Raw genomic sequence first — 6,046 nt, 5'->3', positions numbered from 1 at the left:
TCTGAGAGCGGTTGCGCCCTCGGTTGCCCTTGGCGGCTCGCTCAAGTGTGCGAGAGAGATAGAAAATCGCCTGGCGGGACGCTTGGGTGTGCGAGAGAGACACACAACAGCCAGGCGGCTCGTTCAAGTGTGCGAGAGAGATAGAGAATCGCCTGGCGGGACGCTTGGGTGTGCGAGAGAGACACATAACAGCCAGGCGGCTCGCTCAAGTGTGCGAGAGAGACAGCAAATAGCCAGGCGGGACTTGGGTGGTTTTTCCGTCAAAGCAGCATCGCGTTCCCCCGCGACCCTCCGAGCGTGGTTGCACCCTCGGTTGCCCCGTTTAAGGGCACCCAGTGCGAGAGAGACAGAAAATCGCCCAGGTAGGAAGCGTATAAGTGCGAGGGAGATAGAAAATCGCCTTGCACGACGCGATTGTGTGCGAGAGAGACAGAAAATAGCAAGGCGACTCGCTAAAGAGGGCGAGAGAAACAGAAAATCGCCCAGGTAGGAAGCGTATAAGTGCGAGAGAGACAGCAAATAGCCAGGCGGGACTTGGGTGGTTTTTCCGTCAAGGCAGCATCGCGTTCCCCCGCGACCCTCCGAGAGTGGTTGCACCCTCGGCTGCCCCGTTCAAGGGCACCCAGTGCGAGAGAGAAAGAAAATCGCCCAGGTAGGAAGCGTATAAGTGCGAGAGAGATAGAAAGTCGCCTTGCACGACGCGATTGTGTGCGAGAGAGACAGAAAATAGCCAGGCGGCTCGCTAAAGTGTGCGAGAGAGACAGAAAAACGCCCAGATAGGAGGCGTATAAGTGCGCGAGAGAGACAACAAATAGCCAGGCGGGACTTGGGTGGATTTTCCGACAGAGCAGTATCGCGTTCCCCCGCGACCCTCCGAGAGTGGTTGCACCCTCGGTTGCCCCGTTAAAGGGCACCCAGTGCGAGAGAGACAGAAAATCGCCCAGGTAGGAAGCGTATAAGTGCGAGAGAGACAGAAAATCGCCCAGGTAGGAAGCGTATAAGTGCGAGAGAGACAGCATATGGCCAGGTGGGACTTGGGTGGTTTTTCCGTCAAAGCAGCATCGCGTTCCCCCGCGACCCTCCAAGAGTGGTTGCACTCTCGGTTGCCCTTGGCGGCTCGCTCAAGTGTGCGAGAGAGATAGAAAATCGCCTGGCGGGACGCTTGGGTGTGCGAGAGAGACACATAACAGCCAGGCGGCTCGTTCGAGTGTGCGAGAGAGATAGAAAATCGCCTCGCGGGACGCTTGGATGTGCGAGAGAGACAGAAAATAGCCAGACGGCTCGCTAAAGTGGCAAGAGAAAAAGAAAAAATCCAGGTAGGAAGCGCATAAGTGCGAGAGAGACAGCAAATAGCCAGGAGGGACTTGGGTGGTTTTTCCGTCAAAGCAGCATCGCGTTCCCCCGCGACCCTCCGAGAGTGGTTGCACCCTCGGTTGCCCCGTTTAAGGGCACCCAGTGCGAGAGAGACAGAAAATCGCCCAGGTAGGAAGCGTATAAGTGCGAGAGAGACAGAAAATCGCCCAGGTAGGAAGCGTATAAGTGCGAGAGAGACAGCAAATAGCCAGGCGGGACTTGGGTGGTTTTTCCGTCAAAGCAGCATCGCGTTCCCCCGCGACCCTCCAAGAGTGGTTGCACCGTCGGTTCTCCCGTTTAAGGGCACCCAGTGCGAGAGAGACAAAAAATCCCCCAGGTAGCAAGCGTATACGTGTGAGAGAGATAGAAAATCGCCTTGCACGACGCGATTGTGTGCGAGAGAGATAGAAAATAGCCAGGCGCCTCGCGAAAGTGGGCGAGAGAGAACAGAAAATCGCCCAGGTAGGAAGCGTATAAGTGCGAGAGAGACGGCAAATAGCCAGGCGGGACTTGGGTGGTTTTGCCGTCAAAGCAGCATCGCGTTCCCCCGCGACCCTCCGAGAATGGTTGCACCCTCGGTTGCCCTTGGCGGCTCGCTCAAGTGTGCGAGAGAGATAGAAAATCGCCTGGCGGGACGCTTGGGTGTGCGAGAGAGACAGAAAACACCCAGGAGGCTGGCGCATAAGTGCGAGAGAATAAGAAAATCGCAAGGTTGGACTTGCGTTGTTTTTACGGCAAGGCGCATCGCGTTCCCCCGCGACCCTCTGAGAGTGGTTGCGCCATCGGTTGCCCTTGGCGGCTAGCTCAAGTGTGCGAGAGAGACAGAAATTCGCCCAGGTAGGTACCGTATAAGTGCGAGAGAGACAGCAAATAGCCAGGCGGGACTTGGGTGGTTTTTCCGTCAAGGCAGCATCGCGTTCCCCCGCGACCCTCCGAGAGTGGTTGCACCCTCGGTTGCCCTTGGCGGCTCGCTCAAGAGTGGGAGACAGATAGAAAATCGCCTGGCGGGACGCTTGAGTGTGCGAGAGAGACAGAAAACAGCCAGGCGGCTTGTTCGAGTGTGCGAGAGAGATAGAAAATCGCCTCGCGGGACGCTTGGATGTGCGAGAGAGACAGAAAACAGCCAGGTGGCTTGCGCATAAGTGCGAGAGAGAAAGAAAATCGCACGGTTGGACTTGCGTTGTTTTTACGGGAAGGCGCATCGCGTTCCCCCGCGACCCTCTGAGAGTGGTTGCGCCCTCGGTTGCGCTTGGCGGCTCGCTCAAGTGTGCGAGGGAGACAGAAAAACGCCCAGATAGGAAGCGTATAAGTGCGAGAGAGACAGCAAATAGGCAGGCGGGACTTGGGTGGTTTTTCCGTCAAAGCAGCATCGCGTTCCCCCGCGACCCTCCGAGAGTGGTTGCACCCTCGGTTGCCCCGTTTAAGGGCACCCAGTGCGAGAGAGATAGAAAATCGCCTTGCACGACGTGACTGTGTGCGAGAGAGACAGAAAATAGCCAGGCGGCTCGCTAAAGTGTGCGAGAGAGACAGAAAATCGCCCAGGTAGGAAGCGTATAAGTGCGAGAAAGGCAGCAAATAACCAGGCGGGACTTGGGTGGTTTTGCCGTCAAAGCAGCATCTCGTCCCCCGCGACCCTCCGAGAGTGGTTGCACCATCGGTTGCCCTTGGCGGCTCGCTCAAATGTGCGAGAGAGACAGAAAATCGCCTGGCGGGACGCTTGGGTGTGCAAGAGAGACAGAAAACAGCCAGGTGGCTCGCGCATAAGTGCGAGAGAGAAAGAAAATCGCACGGTTGGACTTGCGTTGTTTTTACGGCAAGGCGCATCGCGTTCCCCCGCGACCCTCTGAGAGTGGTTGCGCCCTCGGTTGCCCTTGGCGGCTAGCTCAAGTGTGCGAGAGAGACAGAAATTCGCCCAGGCGGGTACCGTATAAGTGCGAGAGAGACAGCAAATACCCAGGCGGGACTTGGGTGGTTTTGCCGTCAAAGCAGCATCGCGTTCCCCCGCGACCCTCCGAGAGTGGTTGCACCCTCGGTTGCCCTTGGCGGCTCGCTCAAGTGTGGGAGAGAGATAGAAAATCGCCTGGCGGGACGCTTCAGTGTGCGAGAGAGACAGAAAACAGCCAGGTGGCTCGCGCATAAGTGCGAGAGAGAAAGAAAATAGCACGGTTGGACTTGCGTTGTTTTTACGGCAAGGCGCATCGCGTTCCCCCGCGACCCTCTGAGAGTAGTTGCGCCCTCGGTTGCCCTTGGCGGCTCGCTCAAGTGTGCGAGAGAGACAGAAAATCGCCCAGGTGGGTACCGTATAAGTGCGAGAGAGACGGCAAATAGCCAGGCGGGACTTAGGTGGTTTTTCCGTCAAAGCAGCATCGCGTTCCCCCGCGACCCTCCGAGAGTGGTTGCAACCTCGGCTGCCCGTTCAAGGGCACCCAGTGCGAGAGACACAGAAAATCGCCCAGGTAGGAAGCCTATTGGTGCGAGAGAGAAAGATAATCGCCTTCCACGACGCGATTATGTGCGAGAGGGACAGAAAATAGCCAGGCGGCTCGCTAAAGTGTGCGAGAGAGATAGAAAATCGCCCAGGTAGGAATCGTATAAGTGCGAGAGACACAGCATATGGCCAGGCGGGACTTGGGTGGTTTTTCCGTCAAAGCAGCATCGCGTTCCCCCGCGACCCTCCGAGAGTGGTTGCACCCTCGGTTGCCCTTGGCGGCTCGCTCAAGTGTGGGAGAGAGATAGAAAATCGCCTGGCGGGACGCTTGGGTGTGCGAAAGAGACAGACAACAGCCAGGTGGCTCGCGCATAAGTGCGAGAGAGAAAGAAAATCGCACCGTTGGACTTGCGTTGTTTTTACGGCAAGGCGCATCGCGTTCCCCCGCGACCCTCTGAGAGTGGTTGCGCCCTCGGTTGCCCTTGGCGGCTCGCTCAAGTGTGCGAGAGAGACAGAAAATCGCCCAGGTAGGTACCGTATAAGTGCGAGAGAGACAGCAAATAGCCAGGCGGGACTTGGGTGGTTTTTCCGTCAAAGCAGCATCGCGTTCCCCCGCGACCCTCCGAGAGTGGTTGCACCCTCGGCTGCCCCGTTCAAGGGCACCCAGTGCGAGAGAGACAGAAAATCGCCCAGGTAGGAAGCCTATTAGTGCGAGAGAAAGATTATCGCCTTGCACGACGCGATTATGTGCGAGAGGGACAGAAAATAGCCAGCCGGCTCGCTAAAGTGTGCGAGAGAGATAGAAAATCGCCAAGGTAGGAAGCGTATAAGTGCGAGAGAGACAGCATATGGCCAGGCGGGACTTGGGTGGTTTTTCCGTCAAAGCAGCATCGCGTTCCCCCGCGACCCTCCGAGAGTGGTTGCACCCTCGGTTGCCCTTGGCGGCTCGCTCAAGTGTGGGAGAGAGATAGAAAATCGCCTGGCGGGACGCTTGGGTGTGCGAGAGAGACAGAAATTCGCCCAGGTAGGTACCGTATAAGTGCGAGAGAGACAGCAAATACCCAGGTGGGACTTGGGTGGTTTTTCCGTCAAAGCAGCATCGCGTTCCCCCGCGACCCTCTGAGAGTGGTTGCACCCTCGGTTGCCCTTGGCGGCTCGCTCAAGTGTGGGAGAGGGATAGAAAATCGCCTCGCGGGACGCTTGGGTGTGCGAGAGAGACAGACAACAGCCAGGTGGCTCGCGCATAAGTGCGAGAGAGAAAGAAAATCGCACCGTTGGACTTGCGTTGTTTTTACGGCAAGGCGCATCGCGTTCCCCCGCGACCCTCTGAGAGTGGTTGCGCCCTCGGTTGCCCTTGGCGGCTCGCTCAAGTGTGCGAGAGAGACAGAAAATCGCCCAGGTAGGTACCGTATAAGTGCGAGAGAGACAGCAAATAGCCGTGCGGGACTTGGGTGGTTTTTCCGTCAAAGCAGCATCGCGTTCCCCCGCGACCCTTCGAGAGTGGTTGCACCCTCGGCTGCCCCGTTCAAGGGCACCCAGTGCGAGAGAGACAGAAAATCGCCCAGGTAGGAAGCGTATAAGTGCGAGAGAGACAGCATATGGCCAAGCGGGACTTGGGTGGTTTTTCCGTCAAAGCAGCATCGCGTTCCCCCGCGACCCTCCGAGAGTGGTTGCACCCTCGGTTGCCCTTTGCGGCTCGCTCAAGTGTGGGAGAGAGATAGAAAATCGCCTGGCGGGACGCTTGGGTGTGCGAGAGAGACAGAAAACACCCAGGTGGCTGGCGCATAAGTGCGAGAGAAAAAGAAAATCGCAAGGTTGGACTAGTGTTGTTTTTACGGCAAGGCGCATCGCGTTCCCCCGCAATCCTCTGAGAGTGGTTGCGCCCTCGGTTGCCCTTGGCGGCTAGCTCAAGTGTGTGAGAGAGACAGAAATTCGCCCAGGTAGGTACCGTATAAGTGCGAGAGAGACAGCAAATAGCCAGGCGGGACTTGGGTGGTTTTTCCGTCAAAGCAGCATCGCGTTCCCCCGCGACCCTCTGAGAGTGGTTGCACCCTCGGTTGCCCTTGGCGGCTCGCTCAAGTGTGGGAGAGAGATAGAAAATCGCCTGGCGGTCCGCTTGGGTGTGCGAGAGAGACAGACAACAGCCAGGTGGCTCGCGCATAAGTGCGAGAGAGAAAGAAAATCGCACGGTTGGACTTGCGTTGTTTTTACGGCAAGGCGCATCGCGTTCCCCCGCGACCCTCTGAGAGTGGTTGCGCCCTCGGT

Source organism: Bemisia tabaci, chromosome 5 (assembly GCF_918797505.1).
Source record: "Bemisia tabaci chromosome 5, PGI_BMITA_v3".
Taxonomy (NCBI): Eukaryota; Metazoa; Arthropoda; class Insecta; order Hemiptera; family Aleyrodidae; genus Bemisia; species Bemisia tabaci.
This window is presented reverse-complemented; position numbering follows the sequence as displayed.